At 39.4% G+C, this 17,754-nt stretch overlaps 1 long non-coding RNA gene across 6 annotated transcripts in view; it reads right to left on the bottom strand.

Annotated features, from left to right (window-relative positions):
* LOC112917516 (uncharacterized) overlaps positions 1–9,878 on the bottom strand; it is a 45,640-nt gene extending 35,762 nt beyond the window's left edge. For 5 of the 6 annotated variants that reach the window (XR_011997483.1, XR_011997482.1, XR_011997484.1 and 2 more), the window contains exon 1: positions 9,711–9,878. This is a non-coding gene — a long non-coding RNA (uncharacterized lncRNA). The remainder of the gene's footprint in view (positions 1–9,710) is intronic. The other variant, XR_011997486.1, reaches the window with a different exon arrangement.
* Between the last annotated feature and the right edge of the window lie 7,876 nt (positions 9,879–17,754).

Raw genomic sequence — 17,754 nt, 5'->3', positions numbered from 1 at the left:
CATTATCTTTTTTCCACAATTTATAGGGCTGTAAAACAGCTCAAAGGCAGTGATAAGCAGGGATACTTCGGAAGTGTTCATTGTATAGGGCAGTGAGTTATCTATTTTCTACTTCAAATTCTTTCATACTTTTTCTGATGTTCCAGTATGCCCCCAAAACATCTCATTTGGCAAGAGTACTTCTGACCACTACTCCTGCAACACTGTATTACGTTGGACCCCAGGGAGGGTTTGCCCTCAACCTCCAATTCTCACATTTTTTTAAAAGATTTATTTCTTTATTTTAGAGAGAGAGAGAATGCGAGAGCAAGGGAAAACATGGTGGAGGTGGAGGGGCAAAGAGAAAGGGAGAAAGAGGATCTCCAGCAGACTCCCTACTTAGTGTGGAGCCTGTTGTGAGGCTCCATCCCAGGACTCCAAGATCAGGACCTGAGTCAAAATCAAGAGTTGGATGCTTAACTGACTGAGCCACCCAGGTGCCCTTCACCTTTTTTCTTTCTTTTTTTTTTTTTTTTTTTTTTAGTAAAATAGCTCTCCTTTTTTTTTTAATTATTGTCTTTTTAGTTCATGTATTACAGGTCAATCTATTGAGAGTCCACATATTGTAATCAAAATCACCTCTCCCTGCAATACGGGGTCATCATCCTTGCTCCAAGTTATCATATTCCCATTCTCCGTGAATGGGAAATATACAAAATGATTTCTACAGGTCTGCCCAGTTATGCTTAAATTGAGAAACCAATGTGATTCAGGCTATTGAGTTGGAGCTTTCTATTGCAAAAACAAAACAAAACAAAAACAAAAACAAAAAACAGAATTCAATATACATGATAAGAAGAAAACAAAAAAAATATTTTTTGCAATTAGAATCTATAGAGATTAGAGGATTCAGTCAGTGTCCTTGCATGAAGAAAAAATAGTGTGAAGACTAGACAATGTGATTCTTAACATTCCTTGTTAATCATTCGTTTATTTCTTTGCATAAAAAGAGCAGCTGCCATTTATCTCACCCATGTGCCAGGCTCTCTGCTAAGAATTCCTATATGCATTATACTTAATCTTTATATGATGCCAGAAGAAAAATATTATTATTCACATCTTGCAAATGAAAAAAAACAAAACAAAACAAAATCCATGTTTTAAAGAAGCTAAAAGTTTTGCCAGAGTCATAATTAAAAAGTTAGTACAATGCCAAAGCACATCCTCTTTTTTCACGCCCTTCAGTAAATGATTATAGAATGATTCCTCCTGCTTCCCATCTGGCAGACTGAGAGGCAATTGACTTTCTTACTGGAATCTAGAAGCTGCTGCACATGATTATTAGTCCAAGGAATCTGCACCTCAGGCAGAAGCAGATCTTCCAGCTGATTACTCACACTGGAAGGTCTGGTATATAGTCAGGCAGGGACCACAGAGAACACCTCAAATCCTGGGAATTTATAGTGAAAAAGTGGCCACTGAAGACCAAACATAGACCCTTGGGAGATTCTACCACTTTCCTTACAAACTCCCAGTTTGGTGGAGCTGCCTACAGAATAGAGAGCCAGCTGGGGGACCAGAAGGAGCCTAATTATCATAGGTAGTCTTTATCTTGCTAGAATTGAGGTTTCAGAGAGAATCACTCCAATGGGCCTTGGCAAATTTGATGGGCCTCCTGTTCAGTCTACAGCTTTGTCCCTAAGTTTGACTCCAAAGTACTGGTTACTTTAAGAAGGAGGAGGGGGAAACATTTGGTATATGTGCTGCTGAAGTGAGCATGGGGGGACACATTTGGAAGCATAGAGTATCCAGGGCCAGGAGGAATCCAATGCTGATATTGGAAAAATTGATATATGTGTTAAATTGATATATGTGTTAAAAATTGATAATCTGAAGTTATAACAAAGCAACCAAAAAGTCTCAACAAAACTAAGAGCTGTTTCTTTTTTTTTAGAAAGATAAAACTAATAAATGCTTAACCAGACTAAGAAAAAAACAGAGAATACTCAGTCAGAAATGAAACAGGAGGCATTATGAGGGGTGCCTGGGTGGCTCAGTCAGTTAAGTGTCTGACTCTCAGTTTCAGCTCAGGTCATGATCTCAGGGTTTTGGGATCAAGCCCTGTGTTAGGCTCCATGCTCAGCATGGAGTCTGCTTGGGATTCTTTCCCTTTCCCTCCTTCTCCCCCTTGGCTCCCTTATTGTTCACAGTATCTCTCTAATAAGTAAATAAAATCTTAAAAAAAGAAATAGGAGGCATTATAACTTATGCCACAGAAATAAAAAGGATCATAAAAGACTACTCTGAATGAATATAGGCAATAAAATGGACAACCTAGAAGAGATGGATAAATTCTTAGAAATATACAACCTACTAACATGAAATCATAAAGAAATAGAAAATCTGAACAAACCTGCAACTAGTATAGAGATTGAACCAATAATCAAAAACCTCTCAACAAAGAAAAGCTCAAGACCAGGTGGCTTCACTGGTGAATTCTACCAAACATTGAAAGAATAATTAACTTTAGTCCTTCTCAAACTATTCCAGAAAATTGAAGATGAAGGCACACTTCCAAAGTCATTTTATGAGGTCTGCATTACCCAGACACCAAAGTCAGATGAAGACATCACAAGAAAATAAAACTATGGCCCAATATCCTTGATGAGGGTTATAAAACCTCATCAATCTCAAAAATCCAACCAACAACCTAAAAAATCCTTAACAAAATACTAGCTAACTGGGTTGTACAGCATGTTAACAGTATCATGCCCTATGACCAAGCAGGATTAATCTCTGGGATGCAAGGATGGTCAACATAGGAAAATCAACTAATGTGATATGCCTCATTAATGTAATAAAGGATAAAAATCAAGTGATCATCGCAGTGGATGCAGAAAAAGCGATTAACTAAATTCAACATATTTTCATGACAAAAATACTCAACAAACTATGAATAGAAGAAAAACATTTCAACATAGTAAAGGCCATATAGGGAAAGCTCAAAGCTAGCATTATTTGCAGTGGTCAAAACTGAAAACTTTTCCTTTAAGATCAGGAAAAAGACAAGGATGCCCACTCTCATCACTTCTATTCAACATAGTCATGGAAGTCCTAGACATAGCAATTAGGAAAAAAAAAGAAATAAGAGGCTTGAATATATATATATACATATATATGTGTATATATATGTATATATATATTTATATGTATATATATATTTACTCTCTCTATATAGAGAGAAATACATATATATTTATATGTATATATATTTATATTTACTCTCTCTATATATATATATACATATATATATATATATATAAACTTAATGACTCAAAAAACAAAACAAAACTGAGAACTAAGAAATAAACTCAGTAAGTATCCTTTGCAGGATACAAAGTCAGTATGTTTCTATATACTAACAATGAACTATCTGAAAAGGAAATTACAAAAACAATCCCATTTACAACACCACCCAAAAGAATAAAACACTTAGAAATAACTTAATTATGGAGATAAAAGACTTATATACTGAAAAGTACAAAAACATTAATCAAAAAAATTAAAGAAGACACAAACAAATGGAAAGGTATCCCATATTTATGGATTGGAATGTTTAGTATTGTTAAAACATCCATTCTATCCAAAGTGATCTTACAGAATCATTGTAATTCCTATCAAAATCCTACAGCATTTTTTTTACAGAAATAGTAAAAGAACAATTCTATAACTCATATAGAACTACAGAAGAACACAATTAAATCAACCTTGAGGGGGAGAAAAAGCTGGAGGCATCACACTTCATGATTTCAAAATATATTACAAAGTTACACTAATTAAAACAGTATGCTACTGGCATAAAGACAGACATATATATCAATGGGACAGAATAAGAACCCAGAAATAATGATCTTTGACAAGGGTACCAAAAATACACAATGGAGAAAGAATAGTTTGCTCAACGAATGGTGTTGGGAAAACTGGATATCCATATGCAAAAGAATGAAATTAACCCTATCTTACACAGTACACAAAATCAACTCAAAATTAGACTTAAAGACCCAGACTGCAAAACTCCAGAAGAACATATAGAAGAAAAGCGTCTTGACTTTGATTTTGACTAAATCATAAAGATTTCAATGATTTCATGGATATAGCACCAGAAGCACAGTCAGCAAAAATAAAAACAAACAAGTGGGAATATGTAAAAATAAAAACCTTCTGCCCATCAAACAATCAACAGACTGACTTTTTTTCCCACAGAGTGAGAGAAAATTCTTATAAACTAAATATCTGATAAAGCAAAAAAACAAAACAAAACAAAACAAAACAAAAAAACCCAAACTCAAATAACCTGATTAAGAAACCTGATTAAGAAATGGGATAAGGACTCGAATAGATATTTCTCCAAAGAAGGCATACAAATAGCTGATAGGTATATAGAAAAAAAAATGCTCAGCAACACTAACTGCCCATGCAATTTATCTGTTTAAAAGTCTTTCTAAAGATCTCTCAAGATCCAGTCTAAAATTCCTCATGAGGCTACAAAGGCCTATGACCTGGTCATTCCATCTGCTATTGCTTTCTTCTTGTCCCTCTGCCACCTGCTCCAAATTTCCTATTACAGTTCTTGGGAAATTTACTAAACTTTCATTTCTGTACTCATACATACAGGCTGCCTGAAAATGTTCTTTCCTCTCCTTGTGCACTTGAGAAACTGGTTTTCATCCATCTGGGTTCAAATCAAGATGATTTCTCTGTGAAGCTTTCCATTTGATAGCTTGGAAGAAATAAGCTCCTGTAAAGGTATGGATTTAAATGAGAAATTAGGAGGTCCTTGAGGGTAGATAATGTTTCATTCATGACCTCTCACTTTTTTGACAACCAAATGAAATCTCATTTTATGTATGTAAACTGAGGTATAGGAAACAAATATTATAAACTCAAAGTGTGCGCTTCTCAACAGTCCATGCTGGCATGTAAATCTTGAAAACACAGGTCCTGAGCCACTCTTAACTAATTTGGAAGGAAGAAAGAAAGGTATGCCAGTCCAGTGTGTGTCCATCATAGACATGCCACAGCCACATTCTCCCAGCACCCATGAGAGCCCACAGCAGTGGCACAGACAGACTGGACTGGAGGATCTGTGGGCCTACAACAGGGGTAGCCATCTGGGGCCCCCTCATCAGAAGTGCCCACCCTTGGTTTATTGTTTTGCTGTGGCCATTTTGAAATTCTTAACAACATCATCCTTGGACTTGTGTTTTGTAATTGAAGCCGGATGGGATGTGGGAGCATGTGTGTGATCAGAGAAGGCAGCAACAGGTGCATCTTGGGTCAGGCCCTGCGGATACCATGGACAGTGGGCTCCATGTGTGTCCAGCAGTCTTGAGCATTTCTGGATCTTGAAGGGATGGTCATTATTGGGATCTGGGTCCAGATTGGCAGTCACGACAGTGTGGCAGCAGCTGTAACAGCAGCAGCTGTGGCTTCGCCCTAGGACAGCATGACGTCATCCCTGTTCTTTTTATGTATGTTATACTGTGATTAAATAATATCACTATTGTCTCCTTGCATCTTATCTGTAATAAGATGTTATTACAGGAAACCTATATAGTTTTACATTTGTAACTCCACTCCTTTTCCTGTTTCCTTGAACAAGAGTAGCTTATTTTAATTTTGCTCTGGGCCTCACGAGTTACATAGCCAGCCTCGAAGACAGGACTTTGAAGATGGCAGAATATTTTAAATCTAAAAAATGCAGACCAAGCAGCAAGGGATGCATATGATAATAGGAAAATGTAGTGATTTGGTAGAGGTTGGATGGGAATCATGTAACAGAAGTAAGAATTAAGTGTGTGAGGAAGACTGGTTCTATAAAATGGTTATTAACATAATTTTAACAGCAGCAATAAAGAAGTAGCAGGCTCAATAAACAGCCCATGAAATGAAAGATGAGTGTCAAAAAAGACCTAATATGTGACCCAGGAAGTTGCAAAATAATTTTTTTTAAATCGATTGCATTGCATTGAATGATGCCTAGCAGATAGGCAAGATGAATTGCCAATAGGGACAGGTCCTCAGGAACAAGAGAAATTTGGAAAAGGAAGAAAGAAGGGTACATCTTTTTAAAAAGGTGTATTGCTGGTTAAAGAGATGGCAGTGGGGAAAGAAGAATGAAATGAACAATTTATTGTTGGCCAGTATTTGAATATCTAATCAAGGATTCTCAATAGATCACTAAGGAGAGATGTATAGATATAGATATATATGCAAAGATGAATATATAATCAAGGATTAAATGATATATACATATACACATAGATGAATATATATGATTAAAGATTAAAAGAATTAAAGATACTTAAAATTATAGATTTATATGTAAAATAATTTAATTAAATTAATTCATAATTTATACATAATCTGTATATGGATAAGCTATATAGGTTTCTCTCTATATAAAATCTATAAAAGTAAGATTAATAAATTACCCCAGATGACAGAGTTGGACTTGAATTTGGGATTTTTACTGAATCCTGTAGATTCTGTAATCTACCATGCTGCTTTACCTGCAGTCTATCTTCTGAATCTGCTATAGAAACTGCAATTTGACTACATCATTTTAGGACAGATTATTTCACTGTTTGGAAAAGTGTAAATAAATAGAAGATATTAACTACCAACTAATTTATCTAAAGTAAACATAGTCGGAAATATTTTTTTAAATAAAGAAAAAGTACTCAACTTTCATTAAAAACTGTAAACGCTAAACCAGATAATATTAATTGTACCACTGATAGAAAGGAAAGGAGAAAGAGAAGCCATATGAATAGACAACAAAAGACTCATTGGAAAAGCTTAGGAAAAGGAAACCAACACTGAGTTTGTGGATCTCTATGGTTTATGAGATGGAGAGGGAGCATCTTGAGAAACACCCTGCTGAGAATTTGTAAGCATAGCCACCATACCTGCCCCTTTTTCAAGGCTGAACTTTTGCAAAAGTTGTCTCAATAGGACATCTGCCTTTCTTTACCACTGATTCATTCTTCCACTCCTCTCTATCTGGTTTTGTCTACAAAAATCTCTGCTCTTGTTGAAGCTTCCAACAGTTTTCACAGCATCAAATCAGATAAGTAGCATTTTGCCCTCATCTTACTTTATATCATAGCAGTATGTGACAGGGCTGTCTACCCATTTGTTCTGTTGAGACCCTCCATTGCCAGCTTCTGTGACGCCGCAACTTGACGATTTTTCACCTACTACCTATCTGCAGCTCTCTTTCTTTGCCTAATTCCACCATGCTGCTGTCGTTTCTCAAAACTGTGTTTTGGAATCTCTTCTCTTCTTTAACCTGTTTCTATAATGGATGCTGTCTATTGCCACATCATTAAATACTATCTGTATGCCAGTGATGCATAATTGTCATCTCTTTATTGCATTGATCAGATTTTGTAATATATTAATTTATTTGTTCTTAGTACTCTTTTCCCCCTTGCCATTAAAATGTTAGCTCCAGCAGTCATAGGACTTTGTAAATTTGAACATTAAGAGGTTAAGTAAACAGGTTCAAGTTCTCAAAATTAGTAAGTGGTAGAGCCAGAAATGAATCACAGATCTTTCTAATTCTAGAGTTGTCGAGGTATGTTAGTCTGTCTCTCATAAAATAAAATTAAAGGGATTTCTAAGTCTGACCAAAATAGAGTAGCTTGAAGTAGACTGACTCTTTTGCCAAGAAAAATTTTTAAATCCAGATATAATGCAAAATAAACATCTTTTGAAGGCATTGAAGAGATACCAACATAGCTATGAATTAAGTGGCAGAAATTCGTGAGAGAAGTGAACCACGTAAAATAAGCCCAACTCTTGGTGGTTTTCCCCTCAAGGTATGCATTGAAATCAATAATAGATGGAGGGAAAAAGTGCTGAATAGACTAAAAATTCAGCAACTCTTCTTGAATCTATAAGAGAGGGAAAGAACACAGGGCAAACCACAGCTTTTAAGATTGGAAAGACAGGCAAATATAGGAAGTCACAGCTTACCAAAGACTCACAAGAGGAAACTGCCTGAGAACCAGTGGTGGGGTAGGAAAATCAGAACAGTAGTTGAATTGCTAGAGGCTGAGAGCAAACATGTATGAGAGTTAAAAATTCTAGGGGGACCCACTTATAATGGGGCTTCCACAATGACCAGGTGCCCACCATAAATATCAGAGAAAAATCTGCTCATGCTTCTGGCAGGAGAAGAGGAAAAGGAATCATAGTACTCTGTTCTTGACAATGCTTGACCTCAGGGGAAACTAGTTAACCAGGATCTGACCTGCTGAGATATTATCAAACCTAACTGACCTAGAGAAGAGAAATACCTAACTCCAGCCCACTTTAGCCATCCTGTCCCACCTAAGTGGGTAAAAACATGGAGAAAAGAAACAATTGTGAAGTTCATAGTCCAGAGGCATAGGTTTACTAAAAGGCAGACACCTAATCATAGGACGATAGGATACTTCCCCTCCATGACACTAGAACCAAATATGACAGTGATGTTGGAATTATTGGAGTGGGAATTTAAAACAACCATGATTAGTTTTCTAAGGGCTTTAGTAGATAAAGTAGGTAGCTAGCAAGAACAGATGGGCAATGTAAGCAGAGAGGTGGAAATCCTAAGAACCAAAAGGAAAGATTAGAGGTCAAAAACGCTGTAATGGACATGAAGAACGTTTTTGATGGGTTTATTAGTAGATTGGACATGGCTGAAGAAAGAATCTCTGTGCTGGAGGACATAGAGCAGAATCCTCAAAAAACAAAAACAAAAACACAAACACAAACAATTAAAAAACCCAAAAAAACCCTCCAAAACAAAACAAAAAACAAACAAAATCAAAGAGAATAAAGACTGGTGGGAAAAAACAAAGGTGTGGGACATCTATAAAATGTATAATATATGAATAATGGCATTATGAGAGAAGAAAGAGAAATAAGGAGGAAATATTTGAAACAATAATAAATAAGATCTCCTCCAAAGTAACTCAGCTACCAAACCACAGATCCAAGAATTTCATAGAACACCAGAAAGGATAAATCCTAAAACAACAATAATAACAACAAAAACCCCAAACCACCCTCCTCCCTCCAAAAAAAAAAAAAACCCAAATCCTACACCTAGACATATCATTTTCAAACTATGGACAATCAAATACAGAAAAAATCCTGAAAGAAGCCAGAGGAAAAATCACCTTATTACAGATGGACAAAGATAACATTGTACCTTACTTTTCATCAGAAACCATGCAAGCAAGAAGAAAAGGATGTGAATTATTTGAAGTATTGAGAGAAAAACCTTACCAACCTAGAATTCTGTGCCCTATAAAATTATCCTCCAAAAGTGAAGGAGAAATAAGACTTTTGGACAAATAAGAACCGAGGAAATGTATTGCTTTTAGGTTTGATTTACTATATATATATATATATATATATATGTATGTATATATATATATATATGGAATTTCTTTAAAGAAGAGAAGAAAATAATATAGGTCAGAAACTCAGATCTATTGCTTTCTGGCTAGAAAGTTTGCAAAATATCTCAATAGTGATGCTGACTTGAAAACTCCACCTACTTGCCAGCAAAATAGCTCTGGGGCCTGCTGTCCTGCAGGTGGTCAATGACATGACCTTCCTGTATAAACAGTGGCTGTGATCCAGTCACAGTGGGCAACAATAGGGCTACTCACCAGAGACTGGGCTTCTCGTCTTCTAGATAGATGGTGTTCCCAAAGTCATTTGTGTACTTCTTTCCCAGACCTTGGCTCTGGGGAACCCACTTGGCCATTCCAGCTGCTGCAGCTCAGCTCAGATTTCTAACATCTGCCCAGCTATGTGGTTGCCAGGGCCTGCAGCTGCCAGTTAGATGTAAACTTGAAAGGCTATGTGATCTCCAGATAAACAAAGCAAGATTTGTGGTAACAGACCAAATCAGGCAAATATTTGCCAGAGGAACTGCTTTTGAACTTCTCCCTCTCAGAAGGTCACAACCTGACCTCTGCAGCCTTGCCCTCTACTTGGAATTTTGGAAGAATTCATATTATTAAATAGGTTTTCAAAAGGCTCAGTTTGAGTCAACCAATGACCTCGTGACCTCAAAGCATGCTATTTAGGCTACTCTATAGGAAGACTAGTGTGGCTCCTGGGCAGGTGGATGGTGGGGTTGTCTTTTCTGCTCGGGACAACCACACCTTGATGTTTTAGTTCTAGTACCTACCTTTTAGAAAGGATGCAAAAAAACTTAAGCCTGGCCTAAGAACATCTCAAGCAGTAAGATAGCTCAAGCAGATGGTATAATATAAAAAATGACCTCATCTCCCATGCCTACCACTTTGTGGCTCACACACTGTAGCTTTCCTGGGCCAATAGAAAAGAATCTTCATCCTAAGAAGATGTGGTTTTATTGTTTAGACATCATTAGAAGAAGGAGAGGAAAAGGAAGAAGAAGAAAAGGAGAAGGAGAAAAGAAAGAGGAAGGAGTGGTGAAGGAGGAGGAGGGGAGGGAGAAGATGAAGAACTGGGAATTACTAGTGCTTACAGCATGAGAAGCCTTTTGTACAGATTATTTTATTCAGTCATTTAAACAATCTTATGAGTAGGCATGAATATTTCCCAGACTTTCAGATGAGAAACTCAGTTCTAAAGAGGTTAGATAAGGTCATACACATTGAGGAGGAATGGAGCTGGAACTGGTCTGGATAGTGTGACCCGAGCCCCAGCTTCCTGCCTTTAGCCCATTCTAGTGATTGCTATCTGCATAGGATGCCAGTGTATAGGTGGGCTAGCCACCTGTGTTAATGGATTAATACTGGATGAATGCACACTTAGTAATAAACAGACACTTTAACTTCTAGACTATACCCGACAGGAAAGGCCTGGTACCTAAAGCTTCAGCTAACAGTTTTGTTCATTCAAGGGCTTTTTGAAAGGGTAAACTTACAGGATAGCCAATAGGATCAAAGACATTAAATTAAATCTTCTATACTTTCTGAATTGTTGTGCCAGTCCCAAGGAATTATATTCAGAACCATATCCCCAAAGTTCCAAAGTCTAATCACTACAGTAACTTGTGGAGTCTGGACCCTGAATCAGGGTGCTTATGGGTTCTGGTCCTGGTTCTGGTGATAATTGACAGGGTGACTTTGGAGGAGCTACTTAATATCTTTGAATCCCAGGCCCCTAGCCTGTAAAATGAGAGGTTTATATTTCCTGATCCTATAATAGAAGAAGATGAATACATCTAAATAAATGTCAAAACTACAAGGATGGTCATATTACCATCCTAATTTGCCACCTGACTTGGATGGGGGTGGAGAAAATACAGGTCATTGTTGGTGTAGTCAACAAAGGGACCATCCTTAGACTGATTTGGAGCTAAGTAAGAGAACATTTCAGAGAAAATAATGTTTTAGCTGGGATCTGAGGAGTGAGTTGTTAACTGAGTAAAGGGGAACAGCAAGGGAAGCTCAGAGGCAGGAGGGAGATGGCCATATAATTGATCATACAAATTTGGTCACATCAGTAATTATACCAGGACCTTAGGCACAAGTCAAGACTGTGCCAGAACAGCCAAGATAAGTGGCATCCTAAACACAGGCCATGTTGAAATATTTGGTTTCATTCTAAAAGAGATTTGAAAGCCCTGATAGGGTATTAAATTTTTTCCCCTTTCCATAGATTGTATAGATTTATATATTTTCTGCTTTTATTTTTTGACATATCATTAACATATAGTAAAGTATACAAATGCTCAGTTCGTGCTTGATGAATGTTGACCTATTTATCCAGGTAACCATCATCTGGATCATAATATAGAACATTTCCAGATCTACAGAGGACTTCTTCCTACCCCTCACAGTCATTGCTGCCCCACCTCAAGGAGTAGCCACTTTCTTGACCTCAACTCAATTTCATCAAATGGAGTCCTACAGGATGCTAAGGGTGAGTGGGTTATGCAATCTGTCTGGTTTGCATTTGGTGCATTTGGAAAGATGGTGCTGATGGAAGCATGGAGAACAGATGGAAAGAGCTGATCTATGGTTGGGACATGAGTCAGAGGTTCTTCAGATACCGGGACAAAGGTGGCAGGGCCTGAATGGGCAAGGGTGTGGAGAAGATGAAAAAGATGGAGAAGAGTGGTAAACAGAGATGAAATCCACCAGACCACATGACTGACTGTGTGTGGTTTGGGGATGGAAAGGCCAAGTCTGAGCTCCTGTCTGCTGTCTTCTCCTGGGGAGTGGAGAAGCCATGCAGAGCTGAAGAACCTGGAGACTGGCCTTCAGAGGAAGATGATGAGCAGATTTGGGGGGTGGTGAGGCATATTGAGCTTGAGATGCTTAGAGCCACCAAATGGAGGGGCTGTGCAGATGGTCAGGCATGTGATGTGGGTCTGAAGCAGAGAGGTGGGACAAGCGAGGGGGACATGTCAATAATCGTGGGCAAGTTGATGATGCTGTGGGGATGGGGGTGCCCCGGGAGAAAGAAATCACTAAGGCTATAGACAGGAACCAGGGCTTATTTGGGGTAGGAGAAGGAGGGCCCACAGAGACCTTGAGGTGGACCCCAGAAGTGGAAGAGGACAACCAGGGGAAAATGAAACTGCAGAGTCAGGAGGAGAGAGTGTTTCCTAAAGGCCGAGGGTGGGGGTAAATTTTTATGAAGTTATGGATCTTGTTCAGCAGTTGTGAGGTCAAAATTCTCCTTTTTCTACATCTTCTCTCCTGAGTAATGACTATTAGGCTCTTACTGGGAAATTTTGACTCATACTATTGGGGCAGGTCTGAAAAATCTAAGAAGCTTCTCAAGGTCTAAACCTACTCCTTTGTAACCTTAAAACTCTTCACTCTCTGCCTGGAGAGCTGGGGTGCCACAGGAGTTTTTCTGCAGCCTTGGATAAGGTCTCTTGAGGCAGGAGGAGTAGTTCCTCTCATCCAGGGGCTTCAGGGAACCCAGGTCTCTGCTCTCCCTTCTACCTCTAGTATCCCTGACATCATCAGCTCTGATGTCCTGAGTGACCTGGGTCAATTTCCTTTAAGAAAAATTGAATAAATAGAACAAAACAACAAAACAGACAAAGGACCCTGTGAGGTCATCAGGTATGATCATAGCAGCAATTGTTCACAGACCATCTGTGTGTGGCTGGGCACTTCACATGCTTTGTCTTATTGTCACAATAGCCTTGCAAGTTAGAATTCCCACTTTTCAGAAGTAGGAGCTGGGGGCCCTAGAACCACAGGGCTGGTAAGTTGTGTGAGAATCCATGTGGCTGATCGAAGAATGGGCCTGGCCTTCTATCCCACTGTGGTTCCTCTTGAGAGTGACACTCTCACTCTTAAGTGATGGATGAAGATGCCAGGGTGAAGGTGTGTTGTTTCATTTCAACCAACATACATGAAGCCCCTTCTATGCCAGCTGTATTATAATATCATTGGCACTGGGGGTTCAGAGGATAGCTTTTGAGTAGCCATATTGTAGTTGAGAGAGAGAGACAACAAGCTAGTGGTCAAGGAAAAGAATTCCAGGTCATAAGAAATGCTCTGATGGAAATAAGGTGATATGATCAAAAGCGACCTGAGTGAAGGAAGGCCTGGAAAGGAGGTGGGATGTGTTAGAGAAAGCAGAGACTTGCATCCCCCAAAGACTAGGGTGCAACTTCCCTGGGTGCCACTTCGTGTATATGGCCTCGCTTCCATCTCCTGTCTAAGGTTGGACTTATAACTTTGTCATGAAGATGCTTTGTTAAATGGACCTATCCGTGTCTGAACTGGAGGAACTGCGTACATGGAGCATACTTGCACCCCCTGGCCCTCCCACCTCCAGAAACTCAGGTGGGAAGTCACTCAGTCCACATCCTTCCATTCTGTCATCTTACTCATGATCTTGACCACGGTTCATTCCCTGCTGGTCCCTCTGCTTCCAGTGTCTCCAAGTCAAGCGGTCTCTCTCTAACCTCACTCTGCTCATCGTGTTGCTGCCCAGATGTTTCAAGGATGCCTCTCTGCATGCAGACACTGCTCTTGGGTGTCAGCATGCCCCCATGCCCACCACTGATCCTCTGCAATGTGTTCTTGGCTCCTTTCTCAGGCCTTTTGCCCCATAGTCTCCTCACATTGGGAGAGGTCTTCCCCTGGACAGAGGTGGTAGGGCCTGAATGGGGCTCATGGTGGGCTTATGAAGGTGCCTCCACCGGCCTTCCCTCCAACTTCTCTGAGTCCATTCAGATTCAGCCTGTCCACAGAGACAGACTCTTTGCTCTGCCCTCCTCCCTGGAACTGTCACTGATAAGCATTCCTATGAAATCTTAGAGTCAGTTCTATTGTGTTATTAATTGGACACATATCATGTACTATCTTATCTCCTTCCTTAAGCAGAGCCCTCCTGAAAGATAATTGTCTCATCTTTTAGTCATTATCCAATTGCACACAAGACACACAGGGGACTGTGTCAAAAGAAGAACCCCAATGAATCTGACAATCAGCAGGAAAAGGAAAAAACGCTCCACAGAAAGTTGTAAATTAACAACTAAGATGCATATTAAGATGTTAAGAACATTTGAAGGAGGAAGAACATAAGATGGAAACAGAAAGTAATAAAATAGGAAAAAAAACACTAGAGAGGATAAGTAAAACCAAAGTTGTTTTTAAAAGACTAATGAAAAGGATGCACTCTGGGCAAGACTGGCCAAGGGATAAGTAGGTAGTCTTGATGGTTCTTAATCCAAATGCCATCCAGATGTTGGGCTTAATTTATCAAAACAGTTCTGAAATCCCTAAAAGACACTCTGATCTGAACCTGCTGGTTCATTAACATTTACTTAGTGCTCCTCTCTAGGCCTCTCCTCCCATTGCCCTGGATTCCTGAGCCCTCAAATCTGGTGCACTGAAGAAAAGAAAAGGGAAGAGGAAGTAAGCAGAGGACTGGAGCATGTTAAGCTCCATGCTTTCCTGGAATCAGAGATCTTAATCAACTTGGAAGATAGAGATGCCATCCCTGAGTTCCTAAATGGCCACAGGTCACTAGAAATTAGAAGAGGTCCAAACAACACCCAAAGAAGGGTGTAATTCAACCCAACACTTGGAGATGAATGTGCAGCATCTGAGGAGGTGACTCCCTGAAACTCACCTTGAGGGCAGCATTGCCTTGGAAAGAGGAAACCAAGACCAGGCTTACAAAGCCTGCTACTTAGCTGAGATAATTAGCCCAACTTTCTGAGCCATTGCACTAGAGTTTTAAAGTTCTGATTTATAAATGAGTAGTTTATATTAGGGGGACACGGACAAGCATTATCAAGCATGTATTGGCTTGCTGTGAGCATCTATTTCAGGACTGATGGAAATGTTTCCAAGTTTGTCAAAGAACAACAACAACATAGAAAGTATCATCAGGAAAGATAAAGACCATTCAAGGGTCTTGGAAGTGGATAATATGTAAGAGAGAAATTTAGCTGAGGAACTTGCCCTCCCTCTGTCTGCCCATCCAAACAGGCCATCCCCAAGGGCACAGGGGAAAGACCGTTCTGAGGGCTCAACACTAATGAAAGCCAGTCCTCCTTCACTGTTGTCTTTTAGCTGGTACTAGGACATCTTGTGATCCAGCAGATTTCTGCTGGGCATCTGATGTGTGTCAGGCACTGGGCTGGGATCTGGGGACATTAGATGAATTAGATATCAGTCCTGCCCTTGAGGGACCCCCAGTCTATCTGGGAAGACAGTCACCTGAACACAAATGTTGGGCCCAGAGTGATAACAGATACAAGGTAAGCAGAGGTCCTTCTGATTTCACATGAATGAAGGAGTAAATCAAGGAATGTGGATGCTGATGATAGGCAAGATGTGCTCACCAGCTTTAAGTTCTCTAGTTGTTCTTTGTTACCAAAGGCATATTGGATACGATGAGCATAATAATTATCACCCATGACACTTTTTTTTTAATTTTTATTTATGTATTATAGTCACAGAGAGAGAGAGAGAGAGAGAGGCAGAGATACAGGCAGAGGGAGAAGCAGGCTCCACGAACCGGGAGCCCGATGTGGGATTCGATCCCGCGTCTCCAGGATCGCGCCCTGGGCCAAAGGCAGGTGCCAAACCGCTGCGCCACCCAGGGATCCCAACCCATGACACTTTTAAGAGTGAAAAGAACCCATGAGTAATTGCACAGGACAATGAGAGTGAATTGAGGTTGTCCTAAGCAAACAGGGCTAGCTAGTAATCTTAATCATAGGAAAGTGAAAATGCAGGGAAGTATGTGAAGTATAGTATGTGAAGGATATCCATCTTCTGCTCATTTTTTTCTTTTAAAAACAAAACCTATGTGGTAAAACATAAAATTTATCATAGTAACCATCGTTAAGTGTGAGATCATTCACATTCTTGTGCACAAAATCTCCAAAACATCATCTTGTAAAATCTGACACTGAGTATCCATTAAACAACTCCCTATACCTTCTTCCCTTCAGCCCCTGGTGACCACCAGTCTATGTTCTGTATCTATGAATTTGCCTACTCTAGATACCTCATATCACACAGTATTATTCTTTTGTGTGACTGGCTTATTTCACTTTGCATAATGTCCTCAAGGCTCTTCTACTCTTTCTTGATAGATATTGTCACAACATCAAATTAACACTTGTAATGACATCATTGAGAACTAAAAACTATGTAAGTCGTTATGTCATGCCGTTGACAACTGATAAAATTTAGTTTGAGTTTTCTTTGTTTCTTTTTTTTTTCTTTTATTTGCATTGAGTTAGTTACATTTCAGAATTCTTAGACTCTTAAAATGAGGTTCTACTGTGGAAAAACACAAATTGTATGAGATGCTGTATGTCATAGTCTGGGAGCTACTCAGAGAATGGCCAGGGGACTCCTGGGTGGCTCAGCGGTTGAGTGTCTGTCTTTGGCTCTCGGCAAGATCCTGGAGTTCTGGAATCGAGTCCCACGTTGGGCTCCCTGTGAGGAGCCTGCTTCTCCCTCTGCCTATGTCTCTGCCTCTTTCTTTGTCCTTTCTTTCTTTCTTTCTTTCTTTCTTTCTTTCTTTCTTTCTTTCTTTCTTTCTTTCTTTCTTTCTTTCTTTCTTTCTTTCTTTCTTTCTTTCTTTCTTTCTTTCTTTCTTTCTTTCTTTCTTTCTTTCTTTCTTTCTTTCTTTCTTTCTTTCTTTCTTTCTTTTTCTTTCTTTTTCTTTCTTTCTTTCTTTTTCTTCCAGATTTTTAAATTTATTTATTCATGAGAGACATGGAGAGAGAGAGGCAGAGACACAGGCAGAGGGAGAAGCAGGCTCCATGCAGGGAGCCCAAAGTGGGACTTGATCCCGGGTCTCCAGGATCAGGCCCTGGGCTGAAGGCAGGCGCTAAACCGCTGAGCCACCTCGGCTGCCCTCTCTGTGTCTTCAAAACCCATATATTTCATACTGCATTTATTGATAATTCTGTATTTTAAAGACTCAATTATTCCACTGAGCTTAGTGATGTGATCTCCTAAGGGTCACGTAGGATTGGGGAAAGGTAGGGAATAGATAGGTGTAGTGAGAGAGCCCCAGGTAGAACTTTGAATCCCAGCCAGTGCTGGGAAGTCACTATTTGCCCTTGGTGTCTGCCTTTTCATTTACAAAGTAGGGATGATTGTGATGTCTACCTCATACAGTGATTATGAAGTTTAAATGAGCCAGTGTAAGAAAGGTGTCTGTGATTGATCAATCATTATTTGCCTTATTCTGAGAGTTATTTCTCAGGAGGGT

This window comes from Vulpes vulpes, chromosome 15 (genome assembly GCF_048418805.1).
Source record: "Vulpes vulpes isolate BD-2025 chromosome 15, VulVul3, whole genome shotgun sequence".
Taxonomy (NCBI): Eukaryota; Metazoa; Chordata; class Mammalia; order Carnivora; family Canidae; genus Vulpes; species Vulpes vulpes.
This window is presented reverse-complemented; position numbering and strand designations above follow the sequence as displayed.